At 30.1% G+C, this 19,089-nt stretch overlaps 1 protein-coding gene across 4 annotated transcripts in view; it reads right to left on the reverse strand.

Moving 5' to 3' along the window:
- The window catches only part of LOC142318776 (coiled-coil domain-containing protein AGAP005037), a 1,329,051-nt gene that overhangs the window by 681,730 nt on the left and 628,232 nt on the right, over window positions 1-19,089 (reverse strand). The gene's annotated exons all lie outside the window — the stretch shown is intronic.

Raw genomic sequence — 19,089 nt, forward strand, 5'->3', positions numbered from 1 at the left:
GTTAATAAAAGGCTAGTGGTTAAATATATTAAGACTAGTGGTCATGCCAATGTCTTTTGTAAATGGGACGGAATTATATTTAACTACCTGTTAATAAATCCTGACGATTACTTAAATTCTGTTTTGTATGTAATCATTTTCTGTTATTATTATTTTTCTGGTTGTGATTACTATGATTATTATTAGTTATTATTAACATTTATTATTATTATTATTATTGTTCTGGTTGCGATTACTTGATTATTATTTGTTTATTATTATTGTTTGCTGTTGTCATTATTATTGTGGTTGTGATTACTATTTTTATTATCTGTTTTATTATTGTCTGATTATTTGATTATTATTTGTCTGATTTGTCTCGTTTTACTTATGTTTTTAAGCCAATAAATTGTAATTATATAAACATTTTCAATTGTCAATCTCTCAATATCTTGATCGAGCCTCTAATACCCAACAATATTTTATTAAAAGTTACCGTTAAGAAACTTCATTTACTTATATTAAATAAACAGTAAAATTTGACACGTATCTGGATGAGTTGTCCGGATTGTTTAACTGCATACTAAAATGTCTCAGTGGCTTAAAAATATAATCAGTACTTTTACGTTATAAGGTATGCCAACCCTTAAAGAACATTTAATTTCAACAATTATACATAAAAAAATGGTATTTAGTAAATGCTCCTACCTAAAAACGATCTATTTTTCGGTATGAAACCACTCCAACGAGGATAACTAATAATTTTTAAATTGAAAGAACAGGGTTGTATCAGGTCATTTTCAAAGGCACTGATAATAAAAATAAAATTGGTATTAAAATCATCATGCTACGACAACCTTATCTAAAAATGACGGTAATTTAATATTTCTCACAACTAGTTTTGAAAATTATCTACAATTCTTTTTAAACAACTGCTCAACAATAAAACACAAAAAAAGAAATAAATTTGGCTTCCTTATCTGAAAACGATTTATTTTTCGATATGAGATCATTGTATGGTGTGTACTATAGATCATTTTTTTAAAACAAGCTGTGGAAAATATAAAATGGTTCTTCATTTGATTAAGGTTGTGGTATGTGGAATTTTTTTTACGTCAAAAGTTTTATTTTTCAAGGCTTTTTAAAATGATTTGTTACAACCCTACTTTATCAATTTAAAATGTTTTAGTTATCTCTCCCTGTGGAAGCTTGTAGATGTAGTGGTACAAAGTATAGCCCCCATGAAATAAGGTTTACGTATTTATCGGTTGTAAAATTCTGTTTACTGGTTCGATTTGGGTGAAAAAATTTCGCAAAAACAACACAGAAATAAAATAAAGTAAAAATAAAAATGAAAACAATACCAAAACTTTTTTTTAGTATAGAAACAGAATAGAAAACTTGCAAAACATAATTTTCAAACTATTATTCAAATTTCTGTACTTTTTTTATTGAGGCATCAAATGCGATAGATAATCCATTGAATAAAGATTAAACCGAACATTTTATTAATCGGGCTGAAATTGACTTTATGAAACATTAATTATTCTAAATTTCTTAAAAAAAGTATATAATATAAAGTATAAAAATTTAAATATGAGCATTATTAATTTAAATTTAAGTATTAAATTTAAATATATCCTAAATACAAATAATAATCGTAAACAACTAAAATATACTTGATAACATGTTTTTTTAAATTATATTTTATTCCATCAGAGTTCACTATATTGTCTTCAGTGTACTGTTGATATTCAAACAGTCATGACTATGTACTGATTTTAATTTTTGACTTATAATATTTTTAATTTCCTGATGATGGTTTGATAAAACCTAAAGATCTTGAAAACACATATCTTTTTTGCTGGTTAAAAAAGTTTTTAATTATTTTACTGAACAAAAAATGAAATGTTTTATTTGAGGTATAGAATTTCAGAATCTTTCAGGGACAAAAATATATTTTACAATAACCTATTCAGGTACTGATCCAACATAATAACAGAAGACTCTGCTATTGGAAACAGGCAGTGGAGTAAAAAATACATCCGGCTTTCGTATATGATAAAAAAATAAATAGGATAGAGTTCTTTTGCAGTTTCCAGTTAAACTTATTTCGAAAGGAAAAGTTTTAAAACCCCCAGGCAGTAAAATAATTATCCACCACTTTTAAGTAAACGCTTTTGCTTAAGTGCAGTGCATTTCAATCAAATATTATTAAATATATAAATTATGTTAAAAATAAAATATTAGTTTCTTGTTATTAGCACCATCCATTTTATAAAACAAGAAACCATGAAATGTTACACTTTTTTTTAAAGGGTATTTTTGTACTATTTCCTTTTTTATGGATTCAGTTTCAAATAATTTAATACAGTTTGGTTGTAAATACCTTTTTGGCGAACTTTATGAGGATAAATAAGATGTAACTTTTCCTATTGTTATATTCTAAAATTTACGTTATTTTAAATATTTGTTACTGAATGTTTGAATTAAATACTCGTTTGAAAACATTTGACACTACAGGTTTATTTTTAATGTCGAAAATGTTCCATTGTTCTACCTCTGTATCTTATATATATATATATAAGATATTATATATATGTTTGTTTGTTTGTACCGTATGCGTTCCTATACCATTCATCCGATTGCGATGAAACTTTGATGAGTTGTACGCACACCCGCGAAGATTACTGAATTCGTTTGGACCCGCTAGGTGGCGCTGGGGTCGAGATATTTCGAAAAAAATTGTATTTATGGTCCGATTTGGCTCACATTCAGAATATATATTAGTTACGTGAAAAAAAATATTTTGTATAAAATGGACTCGCTAGTTGGCGCTAGAGACGAGATATTTACGAAACAAACAAATATGCAGACTGACATTCTTCTTCTACATATATAAAAGGCAATGTTTGTATTATCGCTGTAGGCTAAAAACTACTGAACCGATTTACGCGCGGGGAAAAAAGGGAAAAGTAAAAAAAGGGGATAGGATAAAAGGGGAAGAGTAAAGGGGGAAGGGGAAAAGGAGAAAGGGAAAAGTAAAACGAGAAATAGAGAGAAAGGGAAAAAGTGAATGGTTAAATTTTGTGAAGTTCGGTAATGTTCAGTTTTTTTAATGTTTTATCAATCTTTCAATTGTGTTCATTTAATCTATATACCGTATATTTTCAAATCTACCAATAGCGAAGTATTACCGGGTCTGTTAGTACCGAATTTTAATTAATATGCATACAATTATTATCATACGTTTTTAGTCTAAATTTTATTGTACCGGTTGATTCAAAACCGGCTTCACAGTTTAAAACTACATAAAAATTTATGTAGGCAAATTACAGATTCGGTTGAAATCTCATTTCATGACAAGATACATCAGGTTTTGACTCGCGTAGTTCATCAGTACCGAATTCGGTCACCAGTGTTGTTAAAAATGAACAATTTACTGGCCCGAAACGTGTTCGCTGTGTATTATGGTTTCACGATTTGCATTCAGCAACTGCAGTTCAACATAATTTTCGTAAAGAGTACGGTAGGGAACTTCCTAATAGGCGCACAATTTACTCTCGGCGAAAAACCTTCTTTGAGACAGGTTGTTCTGTTAAACATACAAAATCACCAAGCCGCCCTGGCATCCCTGAAGTTGCTGTGGAACAACTCTACAGAACTGTACGTAGTCCGAAGAAATCGACTAGACGCGCGTCACCTGAGACTGGCATTCCATATACGACTGTTTGGCGCGTATTACGTAAACTACTCCACTTGAAGCCATACAAACTAACCGTGGTTTACCATTAGAGACGACAAAGTTGTTCGACTATAACTTTGTGTGGAAACGATGAGTAGAATAGCAGAAAACGATAAATTTTAAACAATGTAATTTATAGAGACGATTCAACTATTCAACTCAGAGGAAAGGGAAACACCTATAACTGCCGAATATAGAGTTATAGGTGAAACCTCAAAAAGATACAAATTAATGAGAAGTTGAGATAAGGGAAGGTATAGTTTACATAATTATAAGCCTGACTAAATTATAAACGGAAAATTGTATCCATGATCAAATTTGATAAGAAATACTTAGAAATTTGATTAGAATACTTAAGTATCAGATTTAAATATCAGAATACCTAAATAATGATAAAATCTACAATAAAATTTAAAAGCAAGACCTATAAAAAAAAGATCGGATATACAGAGGCAGAATAAATTAAAGTCCAAAAAAATATTAATTACTTTAAATGTAGATTTAGTAGAAAATGAATGCCTTTTAATAAAAATACAAGAAACTGGAAGAACATCATAAATAATAATAATATTAAAAATAACAAAAAAACAGAAAAAGAATAAGAATAAAAAAGATCAGAATATTGAAAAATACAATTGTAATAATTGAATGAGAAATTTTGTTTTCAGCTGTAAATACTTTAATTTCTTTACTGCCTTATGTAAAAATAAAAATTAATTAAATACATAAAAGTGGAATGGAACAGAAAATAATTACAATAAAATAATTTTAAGGAAGAGAAAATAAAAAATGTGATGATACATAAAAAACAAAAAACCGTATTAAATCAAAGTTTAGGATGGAACGTTTCGTTTAGATTTAGTGACTGCCAAATAGGTAACAGGAATACGTAAAAGAATTACACAGATGGGAAAAAATCGTATGAGGTACTAGAGAAGAAAAAATATAAATATACGAATTTCAAAATAGATTCTACCCCAAGATTAGAATTTCACAATCCTATAAACGATTTCAACAAGAAAAAGAGTTTACGAATGATGAATAATAACGTCAGAACTAATACTTAGTAGTTGAAGTTGTACAAAATACAAGTGAATCGTCTATACGTACCAGCTACTATGCAAAATTTATGAGACCGGAGAAGGACCATCAGTCTTGTTTTCTTTATTCAGAGAGCTCGGAGTTGATAGTAAACTCGGACCTTTTCCATCAGTCATGTTTTTTTTTTACTCATCTTCTTCATTTCATTCACCGATTTTCCACTAGCTCTGAAAACCTCTTCTACATCATTCTCATCATCATACAAATACATCTTTTTCACCTTTTTATCACAAACGCTTACATATTCTACAACTCTGCATCATATTTTACCCTTTCGATCGTTTAATTTTTTTTTCATGTCTTTAAGGAGTTAAGGATTAGCAAAATTTGTATTATATTTGGAGTTTTCATCAGTTTTAACACTGTTTATTATTAATTCCAATCTCCATTTCGGTGTGGTAGCGTTCCGGCCTTTCATAAAGGGGTTCTGGGTTCGAATCACGGTCAGGTATTTTTCATACGCTAAGAAACTCCATTTCCATATTCCCGTACAAGCTTCAAAGTAATGTGGTGAATTAATTCTTCAAGCAAAAATAAGCTACCGTAAACAAATAAGGAACAACTAAATTTCCGTCAGAATTACCAGCCAAAGTTATAGCGGGATAGAGCGAAGGAAAGATTATTTTATTCCATTTTGGTAAAGATGTAGAGAAACTAGATAAAAAAGATTGTTAAATCCATTTCTCAAAGCAACTGAAGAAAAATGTTAGAATAACAGTAAGATTTATCGACTAGCGGCTGAACATATTTCAGGATTAAATCAAAGTAAAGTGGGCTATGCATACAGTCCGTAAGTATAACTGGCTCACCGAACTTAGATCGGCGAACCAGGCTTATTTACTATTTTCTCCGTACGCAGAAAAACAAAATAATGATCTTTGTCCACAATAATCCAATTTCTTTATACGAAAGACATCTCATAATAATACATTTTCTATTTATATGGCTTTTCTCAGAAGTACCAGATTTAATAAACTCCTTCACCTTTCTTGATTCCCTAAGAAAACCTTTCACTATTTCAATGCTAGATTTCAAGAAATGTGAATTCGCATTCGGAATTTTTTCGCTAGTGATGAGTAAAAGTATGCCTCTTCAGGTGTTGTCCTATATTTGTAGTAATCACTTTTAACTTTCCATTTACATGTGTGTTTCTGATAGTCTTCGATAAAATCTATGAGTATAGATGGATTCATGAAAGTTCCATTGTCCGACGATGTGAAATACTAAGATACGACATCTAAATGGGAAGCAGTGACCGGCTCGTGACGAACTATCGTTCGTTTCCTCCACATAATAAGCAAAGCGGTGCACCCAACCGAAATCAATCTGATTGATTGGAAGTCCGAGTTCGTTCAAAAACTCTTATCGATAACATCCATAGACAGGGGAAAGAAAGGGAATTTAATTTGTATGAAAACGTTCTAAGAACCAGGTTCCCGTGGGTATAGACCGCTTAATACATCATCACTTGACATGTCAATTTAGATTTTATTCTCTAAAAGCCAGGGATGTAGGAAGCTTTCCGGATGAAGGAGTTTTTTTTAGCAAGGGTCAATTTTTTTATATTTTTATCTAGACGAGTACGTAATGTAATTTGTGAAACCGATAACTGTTTATACAAATTGATATTATAATATCACGAAACAATTATAATAATTTATTTATTTTTTGCTATTTTTTTTTTTTTTTATAAAATAAAGTTCGGTTTATCGTTTCAAAAATTATTTGAGCATATATTTATTCCAATAAATCTGCAATTTTTATATTAACTGTTATAATTAGAGTGTAATTTCAATCGATAAATATAGTAGTTTACACAAAATATAGTCAGGTTATATATATATATATATATCCACATAATTATTATTCAACTTAAGGTTTATTTTCTTTATTTAGGAAACGAATAAGCGTAAATTAATTTCAAATCATATTAAAACATTATACACATCCTGGGATGGAATAATAAACTTAAATGCAGTCGGTATAATTTACATAATAATTTATCGAATATATGCATTTATTTTAACATATTAACACACAACACATTGTAAACAAACTTACATATAAACTGGAAAGGTATATATAAATGGAGAGAGAGGTAATGATACTTCTAAAACATTAGGTATGCATATGTGAATTCGGGATTAATTACATAACCGTCTAAGAGTGTGAGTGGCTAGTCAGGCCGACCTCCCATATGTCATTATTAATGCATTGTCATACATAAACAATACATGTACTACATGTTATCATCACGAATGCAATTTCAACAACCGAAGGGGGTAAACATTTTCAGACCACCTATTTCTCGTCTCGTTATCAAGAGGATTTAAAAATTCATTTATCTATTATGATGCACAAATTCCATTGTCAGAAGATATTAAATAAACAATACGGGTTGAACGTCTCTAACAAAGAACTACAGACATCAAGGGAAAACTACAATATATATAGCGTATATTGTTAATGTTTTAAAAAATTCCAATAAAAAGCAAAAATATTAACTGAAAACCTTTTTTACATGGTTTTTACAATTTTTAAGTGGACGAAAACACAAAAAAAATGCATTGGTAGACTTGTATTATAAAAATTATTATAGAAAACAAAATATAATTATTAACGTCTTATACTTGTAATAGGGGTGATTCAAAAAGGACTTCACGATTTTAAAATAAAATAAAAATTTATTTAGATAATTTACAGATTCGTATGAAGTTTTCATTTCATAGAAAAACACATCAAGTTTGTTACCCGACATTAACTTTGGTTCGATATGACTTCCATTTGTACTGCGACGTACGATGTGTGTGAGAAAAGTAATGAGACTGACTTTTTACTTACCAAAGTTTTTATTTTTTTCAAACAACAATATTATCCCCTTCAAAGTAATTCCCTTGGGTAGCTATACACCGGCGGAGTCGTTGTTCCCACTCCTGGTAGCAGCGCTGGAAGGCTTCAATTGGAAGGGCTTTTAACTGGTCGATCACAGCCTTTTCAATGTTCTCCAGAGTTCCAAAATGACGTCCTTTTAAGACATGTTTCAATTTCGGGAAAAGGAAAAAGTCACAAGGACTCAAATCAGGTGAATAGGAGGGTTGAGGAACCGCAGGAATGCGTTTTGAGATAAAAAATTCCCTGATGCAAATGGCCGTGTGATACGAGGCATTGTCATGATGAAGCATCCACTTGTCTGCAATGTCTGGTCTCACGCGAATCACTCTTTTCCTGAGCCTTTCAAGGACACCTTAGTAAAACACTTGGTTGACAGTTTGTCCTGAAGGAACAAATTCTTTATGCACGATACCCCTACAGTCAAAAAAGCATATCAGCATGGTTTTGATCTTTGATTTACTCATTCGACATTTTTTCGGTCGAGGATATGACGGAGTGTGCCACTCTTCGCTTTGCCGCTTTGTTTCAGGATCGTACTCAAATATCTAGGATTCATTACCTGTGATCACACGATTGAAGAATTCTTCGTCATTGTCAATCCTCTCAAGATGATCAAAGCACACGTTTCTTCGATTGTCCTTCTGTTCCGTTGTGAAATTTTTCGGCACCAATTTCGCACAAACCTTTCGCATGTCCAAATCGTCTGTCAAAATTTTATGTACGGTGAAAGCGTTTAAATTTAACTATTCACTCATCATCCTTAAATGTTAAACGACGGTCTAGTAATAAAATCTAATAAAATAGAGATTAAAAAAATATATATATTTAAAAAATAGTGCAATTGGAGACGACAAGAATTATTCGTTTAAAAATAGCTAAATTTTTGAAGCATATGATGCGTCGGCAGGGGGATATTAACAGAGATATATCAGTAATTATTTTCTAAAATTATTTTTTTAAATATATATATATATATACAATTTTTTTTAAGCCTCTAAAAACCAAAAGTAAATACCATAGCAAACAATTTTATATTCAGTTTATTATCGCTTAATAAATAATCTGAAATCTTACCAAATTTTTTATCTATCACTCTTTAAGGATACCGAACACTTATCAATCCTTGTCGTAGGGTTAGAATGTAATACATTCCCATCGCTAAAATAAGGATTCTTCGATTTAAATTATTATTTTTTCTAAATGAAACGTTGATAGGGTCGATTTGTGAAGTATATATATATATATAAAATATAAATTATATTTTCGTACCTAAAGTGTAGGAAATGTAGTAATATTAAAGATAGAGAAATACATTTCATTTACTAATAAAGTTAATGGAAAAATTTTAATGTAATGGTACATTGAAAAGAACTCGAAAAGGTGGCTTGCCAGAAATAGTGTTTGATATCGAACATCTTGTTCAAAAGAAATATTTTAATGCAATTCTTTTATTCTATCCGCTCAGCATTTTATTTCATTATGTAAAGAATTAATAAATTAAATAGTTAATCAAATAAAAAAATTATATTAATATAAATATTATATATATTTTTTAGCAATATATATATATATATATATATATATATATATATATATATATATCATTTGTAACATATGACAAATAATACGAAATTCAGACAAATAATACACAATTTGTGGAATTTGTCATAACAGGTAAATTTGGAAAAAAAATTAAAATAATCACATGTTAAGTTGAATACCACAATTAAATCCTAATGTATACGACTAGAATAAAACAAAGATTAGAATTCATAAGAAAATATTGTATTTAGTAAATATTTCGAGAAAAAGATTTTATAGATATTTTTTTAAAAATTAACAACGATACATCTACATGAACGTTGAATATTAAAAGGTGCGAAGAATAGCATCAACCTAGTCAAATCAAGCCGGCCTCCGTGGCGCGAGTGGTAGCGTCTCGACCTTTCATGCGGAGATCCCGGGTTCGAATCCCGGTTAGGCATGGCATTTTTCTCACGCTACAGAAATTGCCATCCATCTCATCCCTGAAGCAATACCTGAAACGGCGGTACCGGATGTCAAAAAAAAAAATTATGAATTATTACATAAAAATCTCCATGAAATTAAATTACTGAAAACTTCTTAGGTGCATTGTGTCAGAATTTTTTGTACATACGAATTACATGGGAATATGGTAAAAAAAATCGCTGACTCGTAATCAAAATTTGTAACGTAACGCAAGACGCTAAGCATATATATATATATATATATATATATATATATATGAAAGAGAAAAAGCATGTAGTAGCAAAGGATGGGAGGTGGGAGAAAAACTGCCGGTAATTCACAATTCCCTCTCTTCCCTTTCTTTCTCTCATTCAATATACATGCCCATACACTTGTATACGTATAGATTAGTATACGGTAAAGATAGACTGTGAATTATAGTTAGCCGTACCACGTTGCTTCTCTGTTGTTCTTGTATACATATATACATTGAAATGTTTGTTAAAATATGTCAAAGTGTTTGTTTATATGATTTCAATAAAAAAAAATAATAATAATAATTGTTTAAATTCAGTGAAGCGTAACATATTATATTTGTGAAGAATACTGGATAAAAAAGTGACTACATCAAAAATGTATTTCATATTTATATTTTATATTTTTTATTATAACGTGTGCACGTGACACATTCAAAAAGCATATACGGCATAATATTATGTATGTCTATGTATATTTATTTTATATATATATATTTATATATATATATGTATATATATTACAATATATTATAAATATAAGTTTTCACTTCTGTCGACCAGTCCTGCGACTGCCACATTTTTTTTAAATATATAAAAGTTTGCTGGTGAATAATTATTATTATTAACAAAATTCAGAAAAAAGATATGACGCACTGAGGATGTAGTGGAAAAAAGTTTTTTCGATTTTAGTACAATATTTATTTTTAATTTATTATTCATTTCAATATTTTAATTTTTTTCCTAGGTTCAATTTTTGTCAACAATTCTTTATTTTTATTGTACGATCAATTTTAAATATTATTTTAATTTTTTACATTCTTTACTAATTTTTGATAAATTTATTTTAATTAAAAAGAGAATTTATTCATCGATGGGGTATGAACCCATTAGCTTATTTAGCTTATCTTTTTTTTTTTTTAAATGTACGATGCATAAAGAATTTTGATTTCTTTATTTTCAGTATAAATCTGAATTTTGCAGGTTTTAGCATGAGTGATATTCCGTCACATCTTTTGATGATTCAAAAATTAAATTTTAGGCGTTATACATTATATCTTCTAAGTGTGTAAAAAAAATTTGCTGAATTTAAAATGATAATAAAATAACCGTATTAAATCACATCATTATCCGAATAAAGTAGGTAATACAAAGAAAAATATAACTAAGGTAACTACGTATAATTTAATTTTTTTTTTAACAAAAAAAAATTGAACAATTAGTACAAAAAGAAGTTAAATTACAAATGAAAATAACAAACGGCAACTTCATAAAAACCAGTTTTATTTTTGTTGGAGTTAACATTCCAAAAATAATGTATCTTCTGAGTGACCTCAAGAATAATTCCTCGTGAACCACAAACATTTGCAATAATAAAAAAGAAGTTGACAAACAAAAATAATTTTCGATGAACTTGCTGTATGAAATAATATAAAAAATTTGTTGCAAAAACTCATATAAATTGTCCTGTTCTAAACTTATGAAGAAACAAACAATATATACTAAACATTTTAGCCGATCGGTTCCATTAGGGGTAAGAATTTAATTTAGATCAGGCACACCACGCAGCTTAATCTAAATTACCTCAAAGTTTTTCTAGGGATACGCACAAAAACAACGTTAACTGAACTACAGCTAAATTGTGTTTACAGTCGAATAAAGTGAATAAAGGTTTCTACGATTTACATTTTACACCGATAAACCATAAATGGTTTTTATTGAAAGTAAAAAATTTTCAAAATAATAATAATAATCATAAACTATCTGTATTCACTGCTACAGTGAATTGTTACTATCCAAGATGGACAAATATTTCTTAGAAAATAGAAACCGGTAAGAGAAATGTTTTCCTAATTTTAAAACTGTACATAGATTAAGAGTGGAAGAAGTGTTAGGAGAAGACCAATTTGGTTTCAGGAAAAGTATAGGGACAAGGGAAGCAATTTTAGGCCTCAGATTAATAGTAGAAGGAAGATTAAAGAAAAACAAATCAACTTACTTGGCGTTTATAGACCTAGAAAAGGCTTTCGATAACGTAGACTGGAATAAAATGTTCAGCATTTTTTAAAAATTAGGGTTCAAATACAGAGATAGAAGAACAATTGCTAACATGTACAGGAACCAAACAGCAACAATAACAATTGAAGAACATAAGAAAGAAGCCGTAATAAGAAAGAGAGTCCGACAAGGATGTTCCCTATATCCGTTACTTTCTAATCTTTACATGGAACTAGCAGTTAATGATGTTAAAGAACAATTTAGATTCGGAGTAACAGTACAAGGTGAAAAGATAAAGATGCTACGATTTGCTGATGATATAGTAATTCTAGCCGAGAGTAAAAAGTATTTAGAAGAAACAATGAACGGCATAGATGAAGTCCTACGCAAGAACTATCGCATGAAAATAAACAAGAACAAAACAAAAGTAATGAAATGTAGTAGAAATAACAAAGATGGACCGCTGAATGTGAAGATAGGAGGAGAAAAATTATGGAGGTAGAACAATTTTGTTATTTGGGAAGTAAAATTACTAAAGATGGACGAAGCAGGAGCGATATAAAATGCCGAATAGCACAAGCTAAACGAGCCTTCAGTAAGAAATATAATTTGTTTACATCAAAAATTAATTTAAATGTCAGGAAAAGATTTTTGAAAGTGTATGTTTGGAGTGTCGCTTTATATGGAAGTGAAACTTGGACGATCGGAGTATCTGAGAAGAAAAGATTAGAAGCTTTTGAAATGTGGTGCTATAGGAGAATGTTAAAAATCAGATGGGTGGATAAAGTGACAAATGAAGAGGTATTGCGGCAAATAGATGAAGAAAGAAACATTTGGAAAAATATAGTTAAAAGAAGAGACAGACTTATAGGCCACATACTAAGGCATCCTGGAATAGTCGCTTTAATATTGGAAGGACAGGTAGAAGGGAAAAATTGTGTAGGCAGGCCACGTTTGGAGTATGTAAAACAAATTGTTGGGGATGTAGGATGTAGAGGGTATACTGAAATGAAACGACTAGCACTAGATAGGGAATCTTGGAGAGCTGCATCAAACCAGTCAAATGACTGAAGACAAAAAAAAAACATAGATTAAAAAATCATTGTATCCCAAATGAAATCCAGAGATCGGACGAAAATGAATTAAATTCGTTTAAATTTATACATAATACCCTTCATACAATTAAGACTACGTTTCAGAAGAATAGTGAAATATCCCCATGATTTATTTAAATTACGTATCTTTAACAGTTCGAATGCTATGAGATTCATTTTGATATCTCAGTACTACTGATTACCATTTTTTGTGCGTGTTTGTTGCGTTTCATTTTTTCAGGGCAAAAAAATCGGGTGGTGCTGTGTCAGGACGCACGGTCGTTGATTTAACGTGAAACGTTACAGACCTTGGATAATGTTCCTCAGAGTTGCAGACCGACCAACCTTTCTCTAGACTTAAAGGGAAGAGCCACCATTGTATTTTTTCTTTGAACAAAATTGAAAGTCTCCGATAGAAAATTTTAGTCCTTCAAATGGGCAATTACAGATAAATTGGACGGTCTGTATGTCAGCGAGTTGCTTTTAGTGAATTGTATTCAAATAAAAACGAGACATTGACTGCGTACTAAATTTAATTTTAACATAAAACAGACGCTAAATGGTACGTGTTATTTATTTCGACTAATATTCGACGACAATTTTGTTCAATGTCTGTGATATGAGAAGTAAGAGACAAAAGAAGTAAGAGGAATAATAAGCAGTAGTAGAGGTGCTCGCGCCGTCGGCGTCGTTCATTGAGCGCGCCGTGCCAGCTTTGCGAGGTTCCCGAGACTCTCGCTCGCTCTACATCAGACATTGGGGTACGTGTGCGTGACCCGCAACTTCCAATTTCCAACGATATGCGTAATTTATATTTCCGGCTGGCTTTTGCGCGGGCTGAAGGTGACATATTGAAGTTTTATACTTTTTTACACGTATACTTTAATTTTTTACACATATTGTCCAAAATACAGTTACTATTACTTAAATCGTTCTATCTCGACAAACTATAAACACAAACAAACTAATCACCGCGCTATCACGTCTACGTCGTGAGCTTCACTGAGTGGAAATGAGCGAGAGCGCCAGTTTTGGCTTATCTGCTATGTGCCCCCTCCACATCAACCAGGTCGCCAGTGACGCAAACTCAAAGTTTCATCCGCGAGCTAACCATGTAAGTTATAAAATTATACCGCATTTATGACTGAGATTAATAGTTAAGGAATTAAGGCAAGACAATAAAGACCTATTCGCTACGCTACAAATTTCTGTTTGGTACCCGTATGTTTCGGTGTAATTTTAAAAGCGTTTGACGTCAAAAACATCATAGTGTAATAGAATAAATATGAAGATTCTAACGAAAAACATTTTAGCTTCTATGTGCATTACCTCATCCTAAAGTTACTCAGCTATTTTTAAACTTTACGTTATTGTAAAATAACAGGTGATTTTTACAAAATAAATTTAACTTGTAAAACGGTTTTATTATTTATGTTTGCGAACAAGTACAGGATCCTGTGTTGAACATGAGCTATGCATATGTCCCTGGACACTTTTTAGTTCCTTGTAAGAAGTAAAGGAAGTATTGTAATCGTAAAAGATTTCGGTTTTCAGATTTCAACAGAAATATCCGTTTTGATTAGTTTCGTTGTGACGTATGTACGTACGTATGTATCTCGCATAATTAAAAAACAATTAACCGTAGAATGTTGAAATTTTGGATGTACCACTGTTGTAATATCTAGTTGAGCACCTCTCATTTTGATTGCAATCGTCTTGACCAAAAGTGTCAAAAAGCCCAACATCCCAAAAATGTGGATTTTGGACTTTTTCTTAACTGCAGTAAAAAGGCCTCATTAAGGGCTTTTCAACAATGTATCATAAGTGTACTTATTTTCAGTTGTTCCAGATTTATAGCAAAATAAAATTTTAATTAATGAAATATTTGGATTTTACAAGGGGAAGGGACATTAGTTGAAATAAGACTTCCTTTCCTTTTTTTTTTTAATTTAAATATATTGATTTATTAATAGTTATTAAAAATAAATTTAAATATTGATTAAAATTTATTAAAAAAAAATTTACAATAAATATTAATTCAACAATAACAATAAAAAAAAGAAGAAATAATCAGAAGTTATTAGTGAAATAAAATTTTATGTAATTTTAATTTAAAACTGTGTATATGTTATTTAACAGGCGTAAAAGGAAATCATGTGGTGCCCAAATCAGATTTTTTTCTAAATCATTATCGATTGAAATAATTATATAATTATAATTAATAGTTATAGATAAAAAAAACTTGTCGACAGTGTACATAGATTCTCTTAAATATTTATAATAACTGCTCTTTTCATTAGAAATGTTTTATTTTTTCCATGTCAAAGTTTCTTTTGAATTATGTATTACAAAGGAATATGTAATATAAAAAGGTGGGAGATAGAAAAAAAATCGATGTAAAGTTTTTCCATGCGCCTTATGAGAACCACACAAACCTGTTTTCTTGGATTTCATTATTTCAAATATCTGAAATAGTTTATTTATTACTTTTCTTGTAAATAAAACAGTGTATTGTAATTATAAAATCTCCAGTTAAATTATATTTTTTGAGGCACAAATTTTTGTCTCACTCGCTGAATTGCCAAGATCTAAATTTTTCTCACTTTTTTATTATAAATTACATACAAATTAAGATAAGTGAAATTTTATGTAGAAAATATATAAAATAAAAAGAAAAAAAATTGTGGAGGGGAAATCCTACCGATTTAGTCAGATATTGCTATTTTGAGTGTAGCAGTCGACGTGTTAAGCTGCTGACCCACCGGGTTGGTCTAGTGGTGAACTCATCATCGTAAATTAGGTGATTTCGAAGGTTCTAAGGTTCAAATCCTAGTAAAGGCAGTTTACTTTCATACGGATTTGAGTACTAGATCGTGGATACCGATGTTATTTGGTGGTTGGGTTTCAATTAACCACACGTCTCAGAAATGGTTGACCTGAGACTGTACAAGGCTACATTTCATTTACATTCATACATATCATCCTAATTCATCCTCTGAAGTAATACCTTACGGTGGTTCCGGAGGCTAAACAGAAAAGAAAGAAGCTGCTTTACAAATCATATCTACTACAACAAAAAATTCACTTTGCAATGTAACAGCTATAACTTTACCTTGATGCTATAATAATAATAATAAGTAAAGAGAAGTAAACAAAACTACAGAAATCTTTCGGTGTTCATTGTATTTTATCTGCAAAAAAATAATTTTAACAAATTATGCGCTACAAACAAAGAAATAAAACAACGAAGAAAGCTTAATAAAACATAATATGAATGAAATAAACGAGATGAAATATCAGTGGGGGCTATGCGGTATAGAAATTGTTACAAAACACTCTTGAAATCGCTGTATAATTGCTGCGGGTTCCATTAAATCGCTTTCATAGAAAACAACGATAGAAATGTATCAGCCAAGAGCAAGACTAATGATATAGTGAAGCTTCTTTCTTTTCTTCTTTCAGAATAAAAATAAAAAGAAAATAAGATAAAAAAAGAAATGGTAGAGAAAGAACCGACGGCGTTCAACATCGATTAAATGAAATTCACTGACTGAAATTTAATAGCTAAATATATTTTAGTTTACAATTCAATAATACCAGTCACAAAACTGTGTGTGTGTGTGTGTTGTATTGACATTTAAGCACAAAAAAATAAAAAAAGTACATTAAAAAAGTAATAGATAAATTTAAAAAAAAATAAATATTTCAATTAAGTTGATTAATTAACGTTAATTATATATAAATAAAGCACAATAAACCAGCAGTATGTTATACGATGTTTGTATACGAAGTACCTCAGTAGTTTATTTGCTTAGAACAATATAAATGAATAAAGTAGGTCCCGAGAAAAATTCTCGTATTGGTCTTGGAATCTACAATAAGAAAAAAGTTACAAAATTACAATTCATTTAATAAATTAAATGTAACGATTGAAGAAATGTAGGCTTGCAGTTAATAAAAACAAATCTGTACTATAAAATAAACCTTTATTCTGATCGGTACGTCAATATAAAAATAAACTACAAAAATACAAAAACAAAATAAAAAAAAGATGTATTTAACGTCCAACGTTAATTATTGTGTTACATGTTAAATATATAAAGTTGGTTAGCGCAACTGAAGAGGATGCTGTACGAAAGGTTAACCAAGAAGGTATGGAGATACAAACCTATAGGGTCTAAGAGAAGCGAGAAGACCAAGGAAGCGTTGTGACACGTTCAGATATTCTTTTGAAATAAGAGATGGCGATTCTTCTATATCTGAATGACGAAGAAGAAAAAAAATGCATACAACAATTATAAATCTATACGTTGTTACTGTTTCTTCATGTTTCATAGCTTGTGAAAAAAATAATATAAGGAAAACATAACGGTGTCTAATTCAGACGAGAAAAAAATAATAGCGCGTTAAAAATAATTAGTTATAAAGTGCGTCGTACGAAAAAGCAAGATAAACACAGAACGAGAAGGAAAAGGTGGAATATAACATAACATAAAATAAGGTTATATCCCTGGAACTTTTATCCAAGCTGCTAATGATGTACAAGCAGGTAACGACCTGAAACTTTTAATTCATTTCTCATCCACAAACTTTGTATCTAACGTAAAATACACGTATACATTAAATAGGATTTAATGTAACGGAAGATTTAATGCTGTTTAATATACATACAATTAATCCGAGCACGAAATATCACATGTATAATCGATTAACTGAAGCTTTAATTAGTCTTACCTGCGAAGTGCCGCCTGACCAAGTTTTAAGCTAATTATTTATTTATCGGGAGACTTGGGATTGGCTTTAATTACTAATTAATATTACAAAATGCAACTAAAGTCTCATTATATTGCTTCAATCTCAACGGTATTAGGTGATAAATAAATTACAACCTTTTTAACAATATATTTTGACAATTATACTTCGAAAATATTTTTCCTAACGCAAATGTATAATTAAAATTTTTCAAGATCTTGTGATTAATGTAATAAGACGTTTATGAAAAGCAAGCTGAAAATTAAACTGTATACGATTTTTATTTTTATACACAGTCTAAATGAATGAAGTTACAATAGTCTAAATTCTGTTACAATAACTTAAATTAGATAATAGCATTTAACCCACCGGGTTGGTTTAGTGGAGAACGCGTCTTCCCAAATCAGCTGATCTGGAAGTTGAAAGTTCCAGCGTTCAAGTCCTGGTAAAGTCAGTTATTTTTACACGGATTTGAATACTAGATCGGATACCGGATTAATTAACCACACATCTCAGGAATTGACGAACTTGAGACTTGTACAAGACTTTACACTTCATTTACATTCATATACATTATAATACAGGCAAGTTGTCATCAAAATAGGCTGTATTTTAAAATCCTTACCTACCGATTGATCTTTTGTTCATGCGTTAGGGGTGATGAGGGAAGCTTAACTCCAGATTTTTAACATCTCCCTCCCTTAGATATTTGAAAAACTCAAAAAGTTTTTGAATGCGTTTTCTCTGAATCTATGCATTTTAGAGAAATGTTTTTCAAACAAAAAATGTAGAGGACATTCTCCTCTACAATTAATGTCTTTGAAGTTATGCCGTATAATTTGAAATTGAAATACTAGGTGGCGCTGATATTTAAGATTATTATTTATCTTCACAGTGACAACTTGATAACCGAAAAATAGTAAATAATTAATGTTATTTAAGTAACGATTTGAAAGCAGTCCCTATTCCACTATGATCCATTTCATCAGGGCAATCTGTCAAAGAAAAACTCAATCGTCTCATAATTATAAATTTTGATTGCAGAGTAATTCGGGTTAAGAGGTTAACTAAAATCGATCCTTTGGTCGACATGAGAATATATATCTGTAATCATCGAGGCGTCGAAGAACTTCTTAAAATGGTGACCATTGAAGTTCTGAGTTTAACAATCGATTTATTTTTACTTTATTAACCTTATTGATCTTAACTCATTAAATACTTCACTAACGAAACAGCTTTTTTTCAGTTCTACCTAAGAAATTATGCACTGCCTTTTTCGTAATCA

This window comes from Lycorma delicatula, chromosome 2, assembly GCF_047948215.1.
Source record: "Lycorma delicatula isolate Av1 chromosome 2, ASM4794821v1, whole genome shotgun sequence".
Classification (NCBI taxonomy): Eukaryota; Metazoa; Arthropoda; class Insecta; order Hemiptera; family Fulgoridae; genus Lycorma; species Lycorma delicatula.